We start from the raw sequence: 24,748 nt of genomic DNA, 5'->3' as shown, positions 1-24,748 counted from the left end.
TCCTTGATGCATTCCACTCGGGTTGGGGTTTTGTCTATTGAGAGCAGCCGGGCTAGTAGCGCACCAAGTTTCTGTCCCTCTCCGTATTGACGGATTCGGTGGGCGCGGCTGAGGAATTTTAGTTCCCTTTCGGCTGTTTCCCTGTATTTCAGGAGTTCTTTTTTCAATTCTGCTTGGAGTTGAGGGTTTGGTGCCGTGGAGGCTCTCAACTCTATCTCTTTTAGACGTTGTTCGCTGTCGGAGAGCTCTCTACGGATTAGCTTTAACATCCCGTTTTCTTTGGATAGGCATATTCCTCGAACAAAGCACTTCAGCGCTTCCCATACAGTGCTGGCCGAGTCGACAGAACCCTGGTTGATCTCAATGAAGGCTATCAGTTCCCGACGTAACTCAGCTGCGAAGCCCGCATCCGAAAGTGAGCCCGGCTTGAATCTCCATCCTAGTCCGGGGACCGTTGTGCCTGCTAGGGAGGCCTCAAGTGTGACCATCGAGTGATCGGAGAGAGTGCGTGGTAGAATTTGACTCGTTCCCCATGTGAACGGACAGTGGGTAGATGCCATAATGTAATCAATCCGGGAGCTTGTGTTATAGACGGAGTAGAATGTGAAGTCTCTCGCGTTGCGGTTATGCTGTCTCCATGTGTCCGAAAGATCGAACGCTTGGCATATCTCTCGGACTTGCATGCTGGCTTTGGACGGGTTCCCAGTTGTGTTGTGGGATTTATCAAGTTTGGGGTCAATTGGCGTATTTAGGTCGGCTCCCCATACAATCGTTGCTGTATTGAACTTTCCAAGTTGGGACATCACCCAGTTGAAGTTGTCGGGGCCATCGGTGTTTGGAGCGTAGGAGTTCACAATCACCACTTCCCTCCCTGCGATTATCCCTCTCACCAGTAGGGCCCTTCCCTCAGAGACTTTCTGTGATTCAATTAGGCTAAAGTTGGTCTTTCTATCAATCAGGATCGCAACCCCTCTGGCATAGGACGAGTACGACAAGAACTATCTGTGGCACCCCCAGGATTTGGCCCACTGAAGTTCCGTCGTTGGCAGGAGATGGGTCTCTTAGAGTATGGCAATGTTGATTTTGTGTCTGCGTAGATACTGGAAAATGTTCCTATTCTTCGCTGGTTGGTTACCGCCACGGATGTTCCAGGTGGCTATTTTAAATGTTGTTGCTGACATTTAGGAAGTCAGGTAGGTTCCTGTCCAGTAGGATCTGAGGGTGAAACCGGAATCTAGATCCACGTAGGAGTTTGAAGGGCTTGTCTTCCGAGTGACTTGAGTCGCGGTGCTGCTGCCTTGGGATGAGAGTGGGGGGAGGCCCGGGTGCGGTCGAGCATAAAAAAGTAACTGAAGAACATCAACTTCCCTCCCTTGCGTGGGCAACCCCCAACACGCCCACGATGTGCCCACCCGTGACCATAAACTACAGCCATTGCTGTGCTTAGGGCGCAGGTTGCCGAGCCGGAGGCCGCGTGGCCCCGAAATCGATAAATTTGGTGTACTGTGGTGAGTAGTATGTGGTTGCGCCGCTCAGCGGTGTCGAGAAAGGGACTCATGTCGGGTTTCTCCTCCTCCGTTCGTCCCGTTGTAGATTCGGAGCATTGGCTGCAGGTCTGCAACCGGTCCTGTCCAGGTATTCGGCAGCCTCCTCAGGTGTGGTGAAGAAATGCGCCCTCCCGCCATGCTGGATGCGGAGTTTGGCGGGATACAGCATGGAGTAAAGGATGTGGTTATCTTGCAGTCTGCGCTTAATTGACGTGAAGGAACGCCTCTGTGTTTGTACTGCCGATGAGAAATCGGGAAAAATTTGGATGGGGTCGCCGTCAAATTGGAGTTTCCCCTTTTCTCTGGCTGCTTTGAGTATTGCATCTCGGTCTCTATAGTTGAGTATCCTAGCTATGATCGGGCGTGGGTTCGCTCCCGGAATAGGTCTGGCTGCAGGAATCCTATGTGCTCTCTCGACTATGAATAGCGAGGAGAGGACCTCTGATCCGAACAGTTCGGTACACATGCGTTCGATATAGTCTTCCATTTTGGTCTGGGTTTGTTGTTCCCGGACCCCGACAATTCTGATGTTGTTTCTCCGGGAGCGGCCCTCTAAGTCTTCATTCTTAGCGGAGACGGCCTTCAGTTGGGATTCTAGCGCGGAGACCCTGGTGGTTAGGGCCACCGCACCATCATCGAGATCTGACACACGTTGTCTAATCTATCGGCATGTTGGTCGAGGCGGTGCTGGATACGATCTACTTTGGAAGACAGATTGTCCAGTTTGCTCCCCAGGCTGCCAATTCCGGCTTTCAAGTCCAGGAGAATTTCTTTAATATCGAGGCCGAGGGTCGGGTCCTCGGTGGGTTCCATGACTTTTATCGGGGATGCAGGTCTGCCGTTGGGATCTGTTTGCCTGGTGGAGGAGCTGGCCTCAAAGTTCAGTTTTTTCTGTGACTTGTCTGTCTTCCCCATTGTCTGCGCACTTCCACCTGCCCCCCCTTGGCTGTGCGTGTTGCTCACCCGCTAGTGTGATGGGCCTGAGGCCCTGTGCCGATGCTGGTGATGAAGAAGCGTAGCCGCAGAGTTTAGTGTGTATGGGCAGAGAGTGCCCGGACCATGGTGAGCTTGGAGGTCCTCTGCAGCTGTAATGGCCGGGAACTGGAGCGTGGGGGAAGCGCTACGGCGCCACCAGATCGCAAAGGGTATGCCGTTAGGTGTCCAGTTGTGGCCACTGGACTAGTGTGCCGATGTCGCACTCAGCTGTCCCACCAGTGTAGTTGGTGCTCAAGGCGTTTTTGTGGTAAGCGGCATAAGCCTGTTCGCACTGGTTGGTTCTGTTGTATTGGTTTCGGGGGCTGGAGGCCGGGGAGTGGGAAGAATGGTGTCTGTTGTCGTGGCCCTTCTCCCGGTTTATCTCCGTGTCTGGTCCGCCCGCAGGAGAGAGCCGCCAGACGGAGGTGTCCGCCGTCCGGGGGGGCCGGGGCCGAGGCGCCGTAGGGGTACCGGCGGATCCGCAGGCGATACGGCTGGCGCCTGCACCAGCTCGTAGTACGCCGGGCTGGCGGGGCACCTGAATGCGCTGGCTGGCGCGCGCCCGGCTGGGCTCCTACCTCCTTCTCTCGCCGGACCACAAGCCCCCGCAGGGACGGAGAGCGCAGCGTCTCTATGCGCGCCTGGGGCGCGAACGTCAACCCGACTCCACCCGGTGGGCCGCCGCCGAAGAGACTGGCGTCGCAGCGATCCGCACCGCCGGGGCACTCCTCCTCCTCCGCCCGTCTCGGGAGGCCTGATCCGGTGGGCCGCAGCCAGTCGTCTGAAACTCCGTCGATTTTGGGATCTTCGGGGCCCGGATGGTATCAAAATGTGCAGCACGGCGTCCGGGATCCGAGCAGCGTGCTCTGCGTTGAGTTTGGGCACCACAGCAGGATGGATGTTTCAGGATATTATCGGGGCCATGCAGAGCTCCCTAGGAAGCCGCCATCTTGCTCGGCTCGCTAGCGCCCCCCTGATTAGAGCAGCTCTATTAAAATTATTAAAGACTAGGTACAGGAATTGGTTCTGTGGCAATCGGGCCAAGCTTTATCAAGAAGATGGAGCTAAACTGTTGAGTTTGTTTCAAACAAAAAATACAGCAAAAATCTGGACACTATTAAATCAAGCTTCCCAAGGATCACAATGCATAATTCAAGCAAATGGTGTATCTTAGCAGATTTGGATCGAACACTTCACTGGGTTATACTCACTCCCAGAAGTTGGTGTGGGAGTGGACTCTTGTAAATTGAAGACTTTCTTTCTCAAGTTTGATTTGACCAATATTGAATACTATATTAAAATGGCAAGGAATTCTAGAACTTGTGGTCCGGATGGACTACCAAATCAACTCTTGAAGAAGAATCCAGAAACCTGGGCCAAAATATTGTTTTGCATATTCTCTGCCATAAACAAAACACTGGTGTTACCTCCTACTTGGAGACACTCTATTGTTCCCATCTACAAAAAGTGTGATAGCCAACTTCCAATGAGCTACAGACCTATAGCTCTCCTGGATGCTCCGGGTAAAATATTTTCACAACTAATTTTAAGGCACCTTAATGATTGGACACAAAGTTTCAAATTAAGAGACCCTTACCAATCTGGATTTGCTAGAGGTTTGGGCAAAATCCTGAAAATCCTGGCTCTAAATGTGATCAAATCCTACATGGCGACTAAAAATCAATTGCACTATTTAGCGTTTATTGATTTTAGAGTTGCCTTTCACTAAATTGATCGACATTTGTTATATCAAAAATTGGTTGCCTATAACTGTCCTCCTTCTTTGTGTACATTAAACATGCTGCTACATATCAGCACTACTATGCAAGTCAGAAAGGCCTTAGATGGGTTACTAACAGTGCAATTTGCAACGTATCGTGGCCTTAAACAGGGGTGTATTCTGGCGTCAACCGTTTTCAACTTGTTTATATTAGACATGGGAAATTCCTTCTACAACGTGGTAAGTGACCCTCCAAGATTAGGGCAATCATAAATTTGCTATTTGTTGTATGCCGACGATCTTGTGTTACTATCCCAAACACTGGTAGGCCTTCAAAATATGCTAAAGGCCCTAGATACCTATGCTGAACAAAACAATCTTGTAATCAATAAAGACAAGACACAAGTCATGATCTGCAGACCAAATGGTAGAACTAGGCTGAGGCTGTTTAAGTGGTACTTCAATAAGGTAGCATTTACATCTGTTTTGAAATATAAGTATTTGCTCATTACAATAACTGAGCAATTAAATTGTGAGACTACTAACATAAAACTGAAAATTAAATTGCAAACCCTAACTGCTCAAGCCAAAATATTAACATGAAAATATGGCAAATTCTCATTAACACAGACTGTATTATCAACAAAAAGTGATTCCCATCTTACTGTATGGAGTGGAAGCAAATATTCCTAGAGATCAATGTTGGTGGGACAAAATTGAGTCTCGTTTTTGGAAACAAATTTTATGTTTACCCCAATGCACTCCACTCCCAATAATTCGATTTGAAGTAGGGCTGATATCAATACATGCCAATGTTGATGGAAAATGTCAGCGTTCTTAAGTGTTTGTTGAATATTAATGCTCAGAATACATTGGGAGTTGTAGCCCAATACTTAGTAGCATCACAGCATATATTGCCGAAAACGTGGCTAAAGTTTATTTTGAATACCTTGGCTGCTGCATCTGTTCACCTGGACCTATTACTATACAACCCTGTTCGTGCTAAGATTAAACTCTTTCATCACAACTGGATTGTGAATCAATCTAAATGTTTGCTTTACAGAGATTTGAACACATTACTGTTTAGTCATAAACAAATGTGTGTCATGGCTGATTATTTGGCTAAGAGTCCATCTCCTAACATACAAAGTCAGTATCTTCGATTCAGGTTAAATCTCTTGCCTACGCATGACGTGTTAGCTAGGAGAAAAATAATACTACCTGAACAAAATTTCAGTCGATTTTGCAAGAACAAACTTGTGAGAGAAACACTACAACACTGTATTTTCATATGTCCTGCGCTAAATTTAAGAAGAGGAAGATGCTTCTTTCTTATTGTTGCAGGGATCCAGATGAAATTTAGTATTGTATTTTTATAAATATGAAGTTAGTTGTTCGGATTGCAATAGTGCAATTTTTAGAATCACTGTTTCTTAGTACAAAAAAATAATACATGGAATTCAGCTAAATTGTTTGTAAATGGCTTTTTATGTTATTTAATTTTGATTTCAATTTACTTTAAGATTTAAATGAAAATTGTGAAAGATAAGGAAACTCTGTTATGTATGTGTTTAGATTATATGTGTATAATATGGTGATGATGTGATTGAATTTATATTTGAAGTTGATTGTATCAGCTAACCAAATAAAAATTAAAAAAAAGATTCTCTCCAACCTTTCTCGTGCCATTGTTTCTGAAGCACAGTTCTGCACTAGCCAAAGGAACTATCTGCAATGGACCTTCTTTATCTTCAACCCATGTCAGCAATTTTGCAAGCCTCGGCCATACAGATTTGCACAACTGTTCTGTGTTTTCTACAGCTGCTTTATGCAAGCCCTGTGTTGCATGTGCTTTGAATATAACCACATCTTATTCCCATCCGTCTGGAGAAAGCACTGTTCCCCAGATCTGCATCTGATCTTTCTTTGCATCTTCTAACCTCTTCTTTAATTTTTCCTTGACAATTGAGTCTTCTGTTGATTTCCCATCTGATTCCTCCTCCCTTCATACCATGCTTTTCATATCTTATCACATGATTTCTGGTGTGTGCTCTCGCTCTTGTTTTTATATCTTGCACATAGTCATCTTCATCAGTTGCTGACCATTCTGTTACCCGTATCAAAGACGCTGTTCAGCCCTGGAACTGAACTTTTGTAAGGCAGAGTGCAAGGTGAGTAAGGCAATGAGCCATCTGGACATCTATTTCAATAGTTATGAATATCTTAGACTTCCCCATAGCATAAGGCAGGAGTGCACATACATAGCAATCCTCCTCAGAGGTTCTCTTGCCCACCTCTTTCATGTGCTGGTACAACATGTTCACCAAATGTGCTGTACTATCCAAATAATCATTCAATTCATGATCTTCCTCCCTTGCACCTTTCTTAGGTCTCTGTTTCATTCTTGCCAAATGAGCTTGTATAAGCAGATCATGAAACACATCAGTAACCATTCTCCCTACTGGGGAAATCATAGGGACACTTGTCAGAGAAATTGGTGCCCTTACAAGAGCTACTGGAATAGGGACAATTGCATAAGGCCTTGGCTCTCGCATAATATCTAATTCTGCCAAGGTAATTGAAGTGAGAAGAATTAAAGGGACCATTGCTTTCTTAGTACCAACTAAATACACAGTGTTAATTAGCAGAATCAGAAAAACAATGATAAACTTAGAACAGACATATATTATACACCAATACACGAAGCTCCACTATTGACGCCTCTCCACTCATTGTTGACTCTGCTCTTTCAGGACCTGCAATATGCTCTATGCAAAACATGTTTGCCTGTGAATACTTTTTAGGGAATGAAAACTCGTTTTATTCAGGCAAACTCATCAAATGCTCTGGTAGGTGTTGAATCTGTTCAACGATTTCCACAAGTAACTGGCTGATTGCTCAGCGATTTATAGGATCTCACATGAACACAAAAGTGTTGGTGTCTTGCCACCAAGGTAAGGATGAACTTGAAGCAAATAGTAAAAGATCATAACAAGTAGTTTGTGTGCATCATCGTTATACAGGACCATCTGTACCTCCAGTAAGATGCTCAGGTAGTAGTCTGATCTGCACCATTATTGCTGCCAATAAGCATCTAATAGCCGGGCCATTCTTAGGATCCTGGAGAAAAATATGTATGTTAGTGCTCCTCCCAACAAGAGCAGGTTAAGTTCCGAGTATAAAAATGAAGACAGCAAGAAGTAGTCTGTGTACATCAGCATCAGACAAAACCATAGGCACCTCCAAAAAGAAATTCAGTGAGAAACTAATCCGGGAACTGCTCCTTCTTCCAATTGTCAAAGTCCAGATCTGGGATGTTCTATTTTACTTTTGCACTTCGCAGTCCAATGCCAGCAAAACATCTGTGACTCAAGAACAAATAGCGTTTTCACTCTTTGCTTTAGCAACTACAAAGAGTGGCTCAGGGGAGCCACAGCCCAATGTACTTTATCTGTCTACTGGACAGTCCCTGCGTCCTTCTTCCTCCTCATCGATCTAGTCTGGATTTGCTGAACTGCTTCTCCTGGACTTGCTTCTGAATGGGTTGGAGGTGATGCAGCCTCTCCAGCATAGACTTTGGCGTCACCTTGATGTATCGAAGCTAATCACCCCAAGACTTTAACTGCTGATGGAGTGATTTTCTCCACAACGAAAGGGCCGCTGAAACAAGACTCCTGCCACTTTTGTGTAAAGTTTCTGATCAATACTTGATCTCCAGGAAAATGTCTAGGTACAGGTAATTCTTGAATTTGGGTTGCTGGTTGACCGAAACCCTGTCCGCTTGACTTGATCTGAAATTACAGAGATACTAGCCGTCATACATGTTAAGTATGCATATCGAGCATCACCTAACAATTCTGCAGTTGTCTGGGCATCACTTCTAGTCCTCGATGGAGTAGAGGAGTTAGAGGCGTTCTCATTCGCCTCCCTGTAACTAGCTTGTGGGGGTTTGAGGTGGTGGTCTGAGCCAGGCTGATTTATTAATGCATATAATTCAAGGTGCAGGCAATTCAGCCACCCCTTTTTCAGTGTCAGTTTCAATTTGGCTAGTCTCTCTTTGAGCAGACCGTTGAGTCTCTCACTAATTCGGTTCACTTGTGGGTGATAAGCAGAAGATAACTTGTGCTTTATACCAAGCAATAAGCTAATTTGTTCAAACATCACATTCACAAAATGGGGGTCATTATCTGATCTCCTCACTTCACAAATTCCCCCTCTAGGAAATACTTCTCGGACTAATAGCTTTGCAGTGCAAGTGGCAACATGATGTGTGCATGGAGTGGCCTCGATCAACCTAGGGAGAAGGGGCACCCCACCAGTATCATATATCTGTATCCGTTAGACTTGCAGCATGTAAACCTAGTCAATATGTACATTCTGTAAATTCATTTGGTCAAGAAATTGCTCCTCTGACTATTTGCCGCATGTGCCCAGCAGTGAACATTTGACATACAATGCAATTGACTACATAAAAAGCAACGTGTTATAGCAGGGTCGGTACAAACAAGTCCTCCACAATGGTTCCTGCGAGGCTCTCCAAAGTGACATGCGCAGGGTAGTGTAGCTGTTCTAATGCCACCCTTAATAAGGCTACAGGCTTCACTGGTTTACCAGTGCTGTCGTGTCAGAACAGTGCCTCGGAAGGGAATAAAGAATACCCCCTCCATGTCCACAGGTCTTTTTCTTCCTGTTGAGCTTCACCCTGAACTTCCATTAGTTGCATCCTAGATAAGTGATTAAAACTTTAATTCACAACCATCATCACAACAATTTTCTCTTTCACATCAGGTGCGTCTAAACTCATTATGTCAGAAGAATATGCAACCATTTTTGCCTCTTAATCCACGCCTTGGTTTCTGAATGAAATAAAGTCTGCTCTCTTAGTGTGTGCTGCACACTAAACTATTGCACAGTTGACGTCACATTTGCAGAGTCACTGTATACTGTTTGTTCCTGGTCTGCGTGTTTCTCATGCGTGACAATAAATGCCACTAATTCTGCAGCCTGTGCTGAAAAGTGAGATGGTAGTCTTGCACTCGCCATTACTTCAAATTCCCCATTATCCTTGTGCTTCACTACAGCAGTACATGAATGGCTTTCTCATCAGTTTGATTGATCCTTGAAGAACCGTCAATAAAGAGGATCTTCCCTGCTGCGAAAGCATTCTCTTTCACTCTCATGATGTTGTCATAGAATTCCTCATAATTTGAGCAATCGTCTGCCAGTGGTTCAGCTACAAACATGGCAGGGTTCGCCACTTAACACCCGACTATTTTGATCGCTGGATTCAAAATGACCACCTCATAATCAGAAGCTCTTTGAGACGTCCGTGTACCTTTAGGTATCTCCAAAACAGTAAATTAAGCATGCTCGACAAATAACATCATGGAACACTCCATTACTATGGTTGCAGACTTCTCAATAGCGAATGCGGCGACTGCCAACAACTGTTCGCAAGGGAAGTTATCATTCATTACTGGGTCTAAAATCCCACTGTACTATGCCAAAGGCTTGTACCCCAATGTAGTTCTCTGTTTAAGTACTGCTGTCATAAAAGTTCCATTCCTGTGCGAGAATAAAAATAACTCTTCAGAATAATTGGGAATCCCCAAAACTGGTGCTGTGCATATCGCCTTTTTTAGTTCATTTTATTTTGCATTTTTTAAAGCGCTCAGATAGCCAGTGGCCATAGAGCCACTCTTACAGAAATACATTTTTTTAGTTGTGTAATTGTTTTGTTGTCTTAGTTGCGTATTTATAACGCGCTTAAACTACCCAGAGGTATCTAAGCGCGGACCCGAGGATCAAACCTATGTTGCTTTGTGTCATCTTGCTTCCAAGGTGAGCACATTGCCGCTGAGCTATAACCCCTCCATTTCCTCAGTCCATTCAATTTTTTCCTGGTTTACTTGTGCCTTTTTCAGGGCTTGCAGCAATGGTCTTCTGCAAGAATTGTAATCGAATACCCATGCTCTTATGTAGCTTCAGTCCTAAAAACCTTTGCCTTTGCTTTGTGTGCGGTGTTGCTGTTTTCAAAATTTCTTTCGCTCTTTCAGGAGTAACCTTCTTTCCTTCGTGTGAGATTAACTGCCCTATGTACAACACCTGTTCTTGGCAATACTCCGATTTCTCTTTGTCTACTTTATATCCTTTCTCTGCTAGAATAATCATTAACTGAATCGAATCTTGTCTGCACTCCTCTTCTGATGTGCTGCAGACCAAAATATCATCTACGCATTGCAGCACAACACTTGACAAATCAATATTGCTTAGGTCCATCTGCGGGGCTGTATTGAAAATCGATGGAGACTCGCAATACCCTTGGGGCAAACGTGTATGTCATGATTCCTGCCCCTCATGTCCCCAGCCCTCCAAGATGTCAGGCTGGAGCCAGGTCACGATCACCTACATGGCCCTCAAGGGCCTCTCCATCCCTCCAAAGACCCACTTGGAGTCAGACTTGGCGCTTGTGGCACCAGACTCACTCACTCCCATAGGATAACATTGGGGATTGGACTTGTAGTGCATTGATTGGGACAAGATGGATGCCCCCACATATTTCGGTTCCCAGAGCTGCATGTGCGGTCTAGTCTTTTGGGTGTGGTTCAGCCCAGAGACACCTGGGATACCCAGAGACTATTTAAGCCACACCCAGGCTGAGAAACATGCTTTGCATTTTCTGCACCTGCAGCGTGACACTCGCCATGTTCGGATCGGTCTCCAGTAGGCCTGCATCTTTCTTCTGTGCTCGGCTCCTGCAAGAACAAGAACATCATTAGGAACAGCCTTACCTTGCGGCACTTCTGCCCATCATTCATCGCTCCTTCTGTTCTGCGGTGTCATTCCCATCCCGGCACCCCGCTTCCAAGGAAAAGGTAAAAGAACAGAAAAAAGGCATTAGTAAGCATTCTGCAAATCTTTGCTTATTTTTAAATACTGTACGAGCTCCAAACACTTACCTGAATCTCAGCCGCTCTGGGGGAACTCTGTCTCCGGAACTTCTCATCCATCTGCAAGAGGGAAAAGACAATCCAGGTTAGCGTGGAAACATCTAGAGGTGCTGCATACCGCGTTTACCCACCGTATTTGTTCTTCATAAACGGCATCCACGCTGAAAACGTTGCAGCACCTAAAAGACACAGAAAAAGAACTCCGTTCAATGCAAATACAAAAGGGGTGCATCGCGCTCTCTCACCTTCAACGGTACTCAACTCAGCAGCACGCCGCCATCCCTGGACGCCGGCCATCATCTAAGGAAGGAAAGAAACGAAGTTAGAGAACTGTTCAAAAGACTCATTATACTTACCCATGCGCTGAAAGCGAGACAGAGAGCACACTATCCAAGAAAACAAGGTGAGCTGTGGATCAAAGGGAAGGGTTGGACCCTGGGGAAGAAGGGGTTCAAGCACACATAGACAATAGGGAGTTAAACTCTACCAATCCTGTGTTTCAGGCCCAGTCTCCAGTCGAATAGCCTCCAGGGAAGGGTTTGAGGTTGTAAGAGGTCAGAACAGGCTGAGTAACGTCCCGTGGATACCAGGTTAGCATTACAGTGTACTTTTCAACTTAGTCTGATGAAATGTATATGATGTAAGATCTTGGGAGTCTTTATGCAATGGGATTGAGAAAAACAAATTTTTCAAGTCAATCAACGTGAAATATCGCACCTCAACTGGGATACTACATAGAATCGTCACTGGATATGGAACTAGAGGAAACTCTGCCTCTACAATCTGGTTAATCGGACTCATGTCTTTAATTAAACGCCATGACCCCCCCTTTTGATTTTTTTCATAGGGTATACTGCGGTATTGCATGGTGACTCTGACGTCACTAAATTACCTTGATCCTTCATGGCTGATCTAGTCTTAAAAATTCCCTCATCTGCCTCTCGAGACATAGGATACTGTCTTGCTCGAGGTAAAATTTCTCCTGGCTTCAGCTTAATCTTGACTTCTCCCACCCCTTTTAATAGCTCTACGTCATAGGGGCCTGTAGTCCATAAAGAAGTTGGCACTTTTTCCATATCTTCATCAAAAATTTGGGGCGCTGCCGCACTATCATCATTTTCTGTGGGATCTCTCGTCTCTGTCCTGATTCAATATGCAATGCTCATTTGATGGGTCATCTCCAAACATATCCTAGTCACTCCCACGACAGTGACATTCCTACCCTAGGAGTCAATACCTGCCCTGTGTTCACGCTCTGCTGTATCTGCATGGGTGCGTGTTGTGACTGCCCTTGCAGTGGATTCAATGGTGCTTGAGAATTGCCCATTCGAATTGATTTTTTCCTCCCAAGTATTCCTCATCTTTGATATTAATATCATCAGCTTTGCTGCTTCGGAAAAAAAATGTCCACACCACAGGGTGCTGTGCTAGATGTCGTGGCATTGATGTTCCTCGAGGGATGCCGTAGAGCATCAATGTCATCGGCAGTACAAATAGCTTGAGCCATGCCCTTTGGCTACAGTTCTATTTTTCAGAAAGCTTTCCATTCGTGTGTTTGAAATGACGCTTCAGTTTTTCATCAAGTTGTCTTCATCTTCTAATCCTTTGAGCCCAAAAACTGGTTTTAACAATGCCAGGATTGTGGGAAGAAAGTGTCCATTAATGATCGCCATCGCGTTTTCCTATGGTGCCTGGGTCCCGACCATTGGACCGATAACTGAGGGTCCTGTCAGGCCATGACAGGAAAAGCTCTCAAGGAACCATGAGGTAAATTGGCGGTGGGGGTAGGGAAACTTTGAAGGCTACTTTGAAGAGGAATAAAGACTATGGGGAGTCTAGGAACTCGTCACAGTGTAAGTCGAAGTCTCAATCGAAGAGTTCGTCGAGAAAATCTTAGTCTTCGAAGAAATGTCACTGATCTCCCTCTTCTTCTTCTTCTTCTTCATCTTCGCTTTCAGACTCTCAATGAAGCAAATCTTCGAGAATGCGGCCCGACCCCCTTGAAGAAGTCATGCAAATAACATGCCCGAGCTCATCCTTCGGATCACAGAGGAAGGTCGGAGACTACTAAATGCTCTAAATCCGGCGAGAAATCATCGAGGGTACCGTCTAGAGAGCCTTCTCTGATACCTCAGAAAAAGAGCAAGCTGACAAGCCTATCGGTGCATAAATCGAAGGCAACACCGGACAAAATGGCGACAGGTTCCAAACCTTCATTGACACCTGTGTCGAAGGTTTCGTTGACACCTTTCTCGATGACACCTTTGTCTAAGGCACCTTCGACTTTGTCGAAGTCAGCATCAGCAACATTAACGCCATCAACACCTCTGTCAAAGACAGTGTCGATTCCTGTAGCATCATCAATGCCATTGACAAAATCGATGCCAATGCCTTCATGGCCTCAACCCATGGGTAAGGCTTATACCCATTTGCCAAGGAAATACTTTTTCAAGTCTGACTTCTGTTTATGAGGAGGAACAATCATCTGAGAAGGATTCTTCCCCATTTGGTTTGAAATGTGGAACAAAGAATTCTCCTGAGGAGCTAATTGATCCAGAATCAAAAATGTCTGGTCTTTATGACTGTCTCCAATCAGCTAGTGGCATTGATACTTCGCCTGAATTGGAGTTTGACAAACCTGATCCAGCTGATCATGTTGATTCAACATACAGGAAAATTATGAATAGGGTTGTGGAGTTCATGGGATGGAGCAGGAATTCTCCTACCTACGAACAAGATGGCATGACAGATATTCTGAGCCAGGGTCCTCAGAAGGATCCAGTACTACCTTTTCATACAGCCCTTCAAAGGAAGGTCATGTCCAACTGGGAAAATCCAGAGTCTGGACCTGCGGTAATCAAAAATGTTGCCAGAAAATATAGACCATCATCCTCTGATCCAGACTATTTAACTAAACATCCTAGGCCTGAAAGCTTAGTGGTCCAAGCAGCTACATCCATCAGGCAGTCTGCATATCCCTCTGTTCCCCCCCGGTAGGGATGACGAGAGAATTGATGACTGTTTTCTTTGAGCAGTATAGCTTTAGAGTCAACCAATGCTACTTGTACCCTTTCAAGGTTTACCTACACCCTGTGAGACTGTTAGCATGGCGGCTCAGCACAAATCCCGGAAGGCAAGGAATGAGACGGCTTCCTGGCTATTGTGAAAGATGGCAATGAGGCAATGGGGGAACGTCTCCAGTCAGGACTGGAAACTGCTGACAACATCAGCAGGTCCATGGCATCTAGCACCCTGCTGCGCAGGTCTGCGTGGCTGAAAAAGTCTGGCTTTGCACCGGATGTGCAGGCCAGGCTTTTCAATCTGCCCTTTGACAGATTGAGGTTATTTGGCTGCAAGGCGGATGAGTCTAGAGAAGCTGCAGACCTCAAAGGCGGCAGCTAAGTCACTTAGTGCCCATAAAACAACCTTAGCAACTCTTCTACTCAGGCTCATCTTCCTGGAGGGGTCGTCCTTTTCGTTTCTATTCCTCATTTGGAAGGGGAAGAGGACAGGATTGTCAAAGAGGACAAAAAAGATTCCCTCTTGGTGGCTGAGGAAAGGGTGCTAGATCAGCCCCAGCAGCGGCAACTGTCCCCTCAGCCACTGCTGCAGCCGTCTCTAAGCCACTCTGAGGCCTTGACCCACAAGACCTCGGTGGGAGGCAGAATCTCTCAGCATCTGAATGAATGGCAGGCATTACTTCAGATGCTTGGGCATGGGAAACGGTAGGCCAAGGTTACTGCCTTCCTTTTCAGAAAAGGCCTCAGGATCATACACCGGGATACAACTGTCATAATTCTGGATCTGCTCGTCGTGCAGGAAACTTTAACCATGCTACAGAAAGGTGCAATAGAACATGTACCTGTAGTGGAGAGGAACAAGGGGTGGTATCCCCCCTACTTTCACATTCCCAAGGAGGACAGAGGATTGAGACCCATCTTGGACTTAAGAAATTTGAACAGATTCCTCAGGAAGGACAAGTTGAAAATGGTAACCCTTTCTCAGATCCTTCAGGCTCTCCAACTCCAAGAATGGTTGGTATCATTGGACCTTCAGGATGCTTACTTTCACGTGCAAATCCATCTGAAGTACAGAAATTACCTGAGGTTCGCGGTTGGCAGTTCTCATTTTCCAATTCAAGTTCTGCAATTTGGGCTGACCTCCCCCCGAGGGTTTTCACCAAACTGATGGCGGTAGTGGCAGCAAGTTTCAGGAGGGGGGGCAGATTCACGTCTACCCCTACCCGGATGATTGGTTAATCAGGGCGCGTTCTCCCGAGCAGGCTCTTGAACATCTGAGGATGACCTGCCACTTTCTACAGAGACTGGGTTTCTCCCTAAATGACAAGAAGTCTCATACGATACCATTCCAAAAATTCCAATTCATCAGAGCAGTCCTGGATACTTCCTCATGGAAAGCCTTGCCTCCCAAGGTGAGAGCTCAACACATTCAGCAGATGGTAACAAAGTTCAAGTATGCGCGGCATCTGCCGGCTTTTGATTTTCAGATTGAGAATGAGATCCCTTCAATGGGCCCTCAGGACTCGGTGGTCACAATTTTTGAGGACTATGTCAGATCTTCTGCAAGTTCCGACCAGAGTGGCTCAAGATCTTCTATGGTGGGCTTTCAAGGACAATATTCTCAAGGGTGAATCTTTTTGGCAACCATGTCTGGAGATAACCTTAGTGACGGACGCCTCACTCACGGGGTGGGGAGCCCACACCAATGATCTGACAATCAGCGGTCATTGGTCTCCATCAGAGTTCAAACTACACATCAACCTTTTGGAGCTGAGGGCATTCAGACTAGCACTGAACCCCTTTCTGCCCGCTGTATGGGGAAAGAATGTCCTGATAATGACAGACAACACAGTGGCCATGTACTACCTCAATAAGAGAGGAGGTGTAGCGTTACTACCACTGTGGAGAGAGGCAAGAACACAGCGGCAGATGCTCTGAGCAGGCAGAGCAGTCTCCCATGAGTGGGAACTAGCTCAGGAAGTCCTTCAAGAGATATTCACCCTATGGGGAACCCCTCAAGTGGATCTGTTCATGACCAAGATCAATCGGAAGTGCGATCAGTACTGCTGAAGGGAATGTCCTCCAAGAGGAGCTCTGGGGGACACGTTAGTAGTGGACTGGGAATTTCCACTCCTGTATACGTTTCCTCCAGGCCCTGTGATTCCTCACGTAATCAGGAGGTTGAGAAAGTGCAGGAAAACCATGATTCTAATTGCCCCAGATTGTTCCATGAGGACGTGGTACCCGGACCTTCTGGACATGTCCATCTTCCCTCCAATATGTCTTCCACAAAGAGAGTATGTTCTCTCGCAAGAGAAAGGTCAGGTTCTCCATCCAGTCAAGACACTCAGCCTCCACGCATGGTTTCTGAGAGTCTGAGATATAAGGATTGGGACCTCATGGACCTCTGAGACCACCCGGATGAGGTAATGGAGATTTTGCTTCCAGCCAGAAGGCCAGCAAAATCGTCGTACCGGTGTCATTGGAATAAGTTCAGTAAATGGTGCAAGGATAAGAATGTGGATCCATTCCTATGTGGCACACCTATGGTGTTTACTGTCCTGTTACATTTAGCCAATCTGGGGCTCCAGATTTGTAGAATAAAAGGATACCTAGTGGCGTTTTCTATCTTTAAGCGCTCCTCTGAAGAAGTGTCTTATTTCAAGATACCATTGATTGTACAATTTTTGAAGGGCCTCACTAACGTGTAACCCCCAGTCCCATTCCATCTCCCTGTGTGGGATTTAAATTTAGTATTAAAATGTCTTACATGCATTCCTTTTGAACCTTTGCATTCTTGTCCTCTAAGGATCCTCACATTGAAAACAGTCCTACTAGTGGCTATTACATCAGTCAGAAGGGTGAGTGAGTTACAGGCTCTCTTGTAAGCCTCCTCACAGAATTTTCCATAAGGATAAAGTAATACTCAAAGTCAAACCTTCATTCCGACCCAAGGTAGTCTGACTTTCATTTGTCTCAAAAAATTACTTTGCCATCTTTCTATCCTCCCCCTCATGCAAGTAAGGAGGAAGAAAGGCTTCACAGGCTCCACCAAAAAAGGGCTCTCTGCTTTTATATTTCTAGACATGCAAAGTTTTGACAAACTGATATAATGGCTACAAATTGGGCCAGGCACTAACAGAACGAACCTTATCAAGATGGATAATTTTGGAAATCGGAGAATGTTACAGACGGGCAGGTAAAGAACCTCCAAATGGGCTAAGAGCTCATTCCACTAGTGGCATGGCAAATTTGACAGCTCTTCTAAGGGGTGTCCTGGTGTAGGATATCGGTTTAGTGACCACCTAGTCGTCTATGCATACATTTGTGAAACATTGTTTAGATTCAACCTCATCCCAAGGAGGTCTTTTTGCTAAGGCCGTTCTTCATACGGTCCATGACTAGGTTTAATTGGTACTCCCTCCTCTGATTTTCACTGCTTTGGGAGACTATCAAAGATGAGGAATACGTGGGAGGACACAATAAATTTGAAGAACAAGTTACTTACCAACTGGTAATGTTCTTTCAACTGGATGTTCCTCCCACATATTCCTCATCGACCCTCCCATCCTCCCTGCCCTATAATTTACATGAATTACACTCCGTGTTCCTTGAGAGCTTACGGTCTAAGGGTACGCCTGGTCAACTCCTCAGTTGAGGATATCGAAAAAACAGAAGTGAAGCCAACGGGCGCGGCTTGAGCCATTTGTACTGCGGATGACGTTGACGCTCTATGGCAGCCCTTGTGGGACATCAACGCCACGACATCGAGCACAGCGCCCTCTGGTGTGCCAATTTTTTTATGAAGCAGCAAAGCTGATGATACGAATATCAAAGATGAGGAATACGTGGGAGGAACATCCAGTCGAAAGAACGTTACCAGTTGGTAAGTAACTTGTTCTTCTGTACATACCCTTGACTCTCATATGTTCGCTGATGTGCCATGTCATTCCACATGTCCAACACACAGGAGGGAATCTTCTAACTTGCCCAACCTCAATGCCTTGATTATCACCTTGGTTATTCTGAAAACTTCCTTAATTACTCTGAAAATTTCCCTGATTATTCTGAAAGCCTTTTCCGCGGAAGCCTCCTCTGCTTCTCGGCTTAAATCCATTCCCTCCTTGATCAAACTACCATTGGTTATTCACCTGCAGCGTACCTGATGCCTGATGTGATCCTGGCTCTTCTCCACTAGTCAACATCACCCCTTCTATAGCGTACTTCGACAGTTTCTTCTGCACTAACTTAGCTTCCTAGCATCCTCTTTCGATGTTTCTCTTGCAACAATTAGCAGTGATGCGTGATGGTCAGCTGTGTTTCTGGTCATGGTTTGGCCTCCATGCCCGCCAGCTCCTTGAGCTGTCTCTGTACCTGGTCCGCGGCGGAAGACTAGTATTTTTTTGTATAGCCGGAATTAATGCTGCGGGATCTGAAGCTATTTTTCCTGATCCCTATATGTCATCTTGTTATCATATATGTGCTCCTAAGAACACCCATTAGACTCGATTTGGTTCATGTTAATCATCACTTACATGACCATACATCTCGCTTCATACTGATCGGGACAACCTGGCCTTGTTTGTCTTTGTAAACTAATCTGTATGTATTAGACTGTGCTGGATGCAGTCATGAGTGGAAGGAACAATGATTCCAGGAACCATATCTGGTTGTCCGGGTAACGACGCTTCGCGTCATTCCCCTACCAAGATGGCGACCATCCGAGCTCCCGGTGCGCATGCGCGGGGTAGCCAGGGCAACGATTAATGCACTGCTCATTCAGACCGCGCTTCTTGGTGTGGCTGGGTCTTTTCGTGAGCTCCAGGAAGCCGGTAAGATTTACGTTCTTGCTTTAAGCACGTATGCACGATTTAAATAATTTGAGACATACAGGTTTCGGCTTGGCTGCTAGTTACATTCTCTTTTTGGTACTGTGGTATGATGACTTTTCAGACTACGGGAAATTAGAGACTTAAGCCATATTGATGGTTTTTCTGCAGATTTACTCCGCCACACTTATGCAAAACTTTTAATTTCACTGGATATGAAAGACCAACCACCCGGCCTATTCTGAACCAGGGTCCCGATCTTTAGGAGATGGGCTAATGTAGCGCATTATATATGGGAATTGCCCCCTGTTCTTACACATAGTACAATGGAGTTATCTTGCCTCTCCTAGGGCTCTACCTGACCGCACTCTGCTTTTGCCCAGTCCTTCAGGAAGTTTGCCGGAAGACTGGTCCATTACGTGGCCCTTACTACACTATTGAAGAGGTTAGTTGGTTTGACTATTTTCCTAACATCTTAGATAGTTTTATGTTCACTCAAATTCCTAAATAGCTGTTTATTTTCATTGCCCTATAGGGTCCACACAGTGATTTTTTGATTAGGAACATTGATGCTCTAACCCTGAAGATTGATTGATGATGCGAAACGCGTTGGTTATTTTGACACCTAGAAGGGACTTTTTTGGACATATGAGTTATCTCAAGAGACTGACTATGTGAAATCATATGAATACTCAAGTCTTTTGATACATTGCCTGAAGTTTGGCCATTTTCAGTTTGTTCTATACCCGACCGATGGAGTTGGGAGGTTTTGTTACACCTGTATAACATGCATATAAAAAATCTTATTTTTGTCATAAATAACATTGGAAATTTTGTTTGATCTGCAATTAAAAATTATTTTATGTATATGTTCTACTTGATATTGGGATTGAATTTCTTGAAGGAGGGTTACTAACCAGTAGAGTGATTACAATTGATGAAAGACAAAGAAATATTAAGTCTACATGTCGGCCATCTCGGCGAAGAAACATATATGAAATAACAAACTATAAGTGGGACATTGATTCCCTCTGGAGTGCATTTGGGTTCACTGTGTAGCAATACATGGTTCTGGTTTCATGTGATTTTTTTTTTTTTGTCCCAAGTGGCCTTGTGACGTTAGCCCGCCTGCACCTGAAAAAAACACTCTATATTCTTTGAATTTGCAATTGATAAATGTCGAATGAAATAACAAACTCTGAATGAGTCATTGTCCTGATCTGTGCACCCCTATACACCATTTTCTATACCTGGTCTGGCAACCCCTGAGCTAATATATGATAAAATACAGCTATAGATTTTCCCCATGGCTCTCGAGTTTCCAAAGACCGCTGCTCTTGAAAATTTTGAATATAAGCAAGTGGATCTTCCCCTTCCGGCATCTTACGTGCCATTATAGCACCCATATCTGACGTATCGGGATACTTTGCGGTGAGCACTTTCCAGACTGCCGCTCTACAATTATTGAACGGTGCGCCTTTGTGTGCTGTGTTCTGTGCTATGACACTTGGGTACCCTGCTCTAGTCCAAATGTCATCAGCCCTCTCCCCAATAATAGCGGCTAGAAGACCCTTTAATGTTCCCTATAGCCAATGTGTTTCCTCCTGTCATTTTTTTGAATTCATAGATCAATTTTTCGGCACACGAAGTCAAACTCGGGAGTTTGCACCTTAGGTTATCCTTGTCAATTTGGGGCTATGGGATATACTGCGGTCTGATACCTCCTTTTTTAACCAGGGAAACTGTGAAATTCCAGAATCGCAATCGGCTTTCATCATCTGAATGTCCATAGTAGGCACAATGGTTCCCAATCACCTTCTTCCTGGCAATGACGTTAGTCTGCTCATGTATGGTGGCAAATTCTCCCCTAATGCTATGGGATATCCCTTTAGGTCGATCTGGCCGTGCCATAGGCTCTGACGTCCTCGATTTAGGTAGGTCAAGATTTGACAATCTAACCTCTTTGTCGGAAAACATCCCTCGGAACCGCATGCACCAGCTCCCTGCTCCCCACGGAAGGTTTCCATGTCTTCGTCTGACATGTCTTCTCCCAAATTTGTGTGGTTGTCCTCTTTCTCATCTCTGTTTAGAGTCTGTCTGTCCAAAGTCAAAGCTCTATGCTCGAAACTAAACAATCTTCCCTCCTTACCTCGTGACTGGGAAATCTCAAATTGGTCATCATTCCCTTTGTTTTTCAATTCACTTTTTGTCCTCATATCTCGATAAACTTTGTCAATTTTATCTCCTATATCTCCTATCTCAAAATCTTCCTCTAGCTTTACCTTGGGGGGTGGGCGGGCTGGCATCGGTTCTTTTGCATGTCCTCCCATGCTACTACTGGATCAGGCTCTATTAGCTCTTTTTCAATGCAATCAATGTCACATGCTCTCTGTTTTCTCTTTCGTTCAATCTCCTCATCAAATGCCTTTCGGTTCTTTGCTTCATCTCTAACTCTCTCTTCCTCCTGTCTCTTAGCTTTGCTCGTATTATTTGCCCTATGCACCTCTTGGTCTCTTTGTCTTTGGATTCTTTTCTCTCTTAATTTCTGTTCTTCCTCTTCTCGCTTCTTTTCTAGCCTGTCTCGTTCTTCCATTGCTCTCTGCCTGTATTAATATTTTCTTTGTTCTTCCACTCTTTCCTTAAATGTTTTTGATACAGTTGCTCTTGTCTTAGTTTAGTCTTCTTTTTAGTTTTGTCTTCTCTGAATCGGTTATCTTGTTCCCTGTCTTTTTTATCTTGCTCGTCTCCTTGCTGTACTTCCTCAATGCTCTTTCCATCAAGTTTGATCAATATTTGACCGCCCATCCGTTCCTTCTGTATGAGCACTATCTCGTCGGTTTCATCTTTTTTTCCTTTCCATCTCTTTATTTCTCGTTCTATATCTAGAGTCATGTTTGATTTTTCACTTCGAATGGATTGTGTCCTCCCACGTAGTCCTCATCTTTGATATACGTATTTCGCAAGCTTTGTTGCTTCAGAAAAACAAAAAGTTCTTGGCAGAGGGTGCTGTGCACGATTTTGTCGTGTTGAACGCCCTCGAGGGACGCCATGGCGTGTCGATTTCACCAGTAGAATGAGTAGTTTGTGCCGTGCCTGTTGGTTTCAGTTCCGTTTTTCTGAAAGCTTTGCATCGAGTTTGATGGTGCGCTTAGTATTTTCCTCAGGAAAATGTCTTCTTCTTCGACCCATTCTACCCCTAAGTCAGACTTTAAAAAATGTTACAACTGTGACGCGAAAATGTCAATAAGAGACCCTCACTGTGTCTGCCTTTGGTGTTTGGGTTCCAGCCATCGGACCGACGACTGTAGCTCCTGTCAATCTATGACTGAAAAAGCTCTTTGTTAACGCAAAGGTATATTGGCTGTGGGGCGGGAAGTTTCGAAGGCAACATCGAAGAAATATAAAAAATCTGGTGAGTCCAAGGACTCTACTCGGCATAAGCACTCGAAGAGGTCTCAGTCGAGGAGTAGGTCGAGACAATATTCGTCTTCTAAGAAGGCGAAGAGGAGACATCATAGATCTCACTCTTCATCATCGGACACCTCAAACGCGGTTATACGAATGCTTTTAGGGTGCAAATGTTGCAAATCTTTGAGAATGCAGCCCAGATCCCCTCAAAGGAGCCTCGCAGAGCCAGACCCCGGTCGCTCGTTTGGACGATGCAGGAAGGTCAAAAACTACTTCGGCTAAGTCAAGTAGTAGGTCGGAAATTCGACATTCTCGACCCAACACTAAAGTGTCAAAAGGTTTCGACCTGAGAGTCGAGTCCATCTCTGATACCGGAAAAGAAGCATAAGACGTCCACAACATTTGTCAATTTCATTGGCACGATCGATTCGACTCCGAAGTCAAAGGAGACATTTACTCCTTTATCGAAGACGTCATCAACGCCTTCGAAGATATCTTTGATTCCCTTGAGGCAAATTTCGGTTTAGGAGAAAACATACAGCCCTGTACAGGAGACTGACTTTTTGAAGTCGATGTCCTCTATATTTGAGAAGGAAACTGCCTCAGAGGAGGATATTGCTCCATTGGGAGACCGATTTGGCACTAGAGAAGTGGCAGAAGAATTAATTGAGCCTGAGTCAAGAATGAAAGATCTCTGACTCCCTCCATTCTGCCAGTGGTCTTGATACCTCACCACAGTTGGAGTTTGATAAACCTGACCCTTCAGACCATGCAGATTCAGGGTACAGGAACCTTATGAACAGGGTCACTGACTACATGGGTTAGAGTAGGGCCTTACCAACCTTCGAACAGGATGACCTGACAGACATTCTGGACCATGGTCCCCAAAAAGACCCAGTTCTACCTTTTCATAAGGCCCTTCGGAGGAAGGTGGTAGCTAACTGCGGAAAATCCTGAATCTGGTTCAGCGGTCAATTGGAACTTTGCCATGAAATATAGGCCATCAAGCAGTGACCTTGATTATCTCAGCAAACACCCTACACCTGAGAGTTTTGTGGTCCAAGCTGCGACTTCCACCAGTCAGCCTATCCCTCTATCCCCCCGGATAGAGATAAAAAAGTGGACGCTTGGGCACGCAAGGTGTTTACCTCGGGCAGTATGGCCCTAAAGTCCACAAATGTCACCTGTATCCTAGCCAGGTTTACCCATACCCTGTGGGGATGCTGTTAAAATGGTGGCTGAACATATTCCAGGAGGCGAGGAAAGGGAAGGCTTTCTGAATATAGTTAAGGATGGCAAGGAGGCAATGGGAGAGTGTCTCCAATTAGGATTGGATACTGCTGACATCAGCAGATCCATGGCTGCAAGCACAGTACTATGCAGATTTGCGTGATTTAGGAAGTCAGAATTTGCACAGGACTTGCAGGCCAGGCTACTCAACATGCCTTTTGACGGCTCAAGGTTATTCGGCAGCAAGGCGGATGAAAGCCTGGAGAAGCTGCAGACCTCCAAGTCGGTGGCTAAATCCAATAGCGCCTCCATTCGGCAACCTCAGCAACCTTATTCAGGCTCATCTGCCTGGAGAGGTTGGTCTTTTCATTACTTTTCCTCAGTTGGTAGAGGAAGAGGACAGGCCATACAGAAAAGGCAAAGAAAATTCCCTCGTGGTGGACAAGGAAGGGATGCCAAGCCAGCCCCAGCAGTGGCATCTTTGCCATCAGCCGCTGCTGCAAGCACCTCTAAGCCACTCTGAGGCCTTGACGCACAAGACCCCAGTGGGAGGCAGAATCTTCCAGCATCTGAACGAATGTCGGGGTATTACTTCAGATGCTTGGGCACTGGAAAGAGATAGCCCAGGGTTACTGCCTTCCTTTTCTAAAAAGGCCTCAGGATCATCCACCGGGAACCAACTCTGTCAAAATTACAGATCCGCTCCTTGTTCATGAAATCTTAACCCTGCTAGAGAAAGGTGGGATAGAATAAGTACCTGTAGCGGAGAGGAACAAGGGTTGGTTTTCCCCCTATTTTCTAATTCCCAAGAAGGACGGAGGATTGAGACCCATCTTGGACTTAAGAAACTTGAAAAAGTTCCTCGGGAAGGACACGTTCCAGATGGTTACCCTTCCTCAGATCCTTCAGGCTCTCCAACTCCAAGACTGGTTGGTATCATTGGACCTTCAGGATGCTTACTTTCATGTGCCAATCCATCTCAAGCACAAAGTACCTGAGGTTCGTGTTTGGCGTTTCTCACTATCAGTTTTGAGTTCTGCCATTCGGGTTGACCTCCGCCCCGAGGGTT

The 24,748-nt window shown here is 45.5% G+C and overlaps 1 protein-coding gene across 2 annotated transcripts in view; it reads left to right on the top strand.

The window, feature by feature from the left end:
* CADPS2 (calcium dependent secretion activator 2) overlaps positions 1-24,748 on the top strand; it is a 2,822,196-nt gene that overhangs the window by 312,810 nt on the left and 2,484,638 nt on the right. The window lies entirely within an intron of this gene.

This window comes from Ambystoma mexicanum, chromosome 12 (genome assembly GCF_040938575.1).
Source record: "Ambystoma mexicanum isolate Mex_15411 chromosome 12, UKY_AmexF1_1, whole genome shotgun sequence".
Classification (NCBI taxonomy): domain Eukaryota; kingdom Metazoa; phylum Chordata; class Amphibia; order Caudata; family Ambystomatidae; genus Ambystoma; species Ambystoma mexicanum.
Note: the sequence above shows the minus strand (reverse complement) of the source record. Positions and strands in the feature narration are given on the sequence as shown.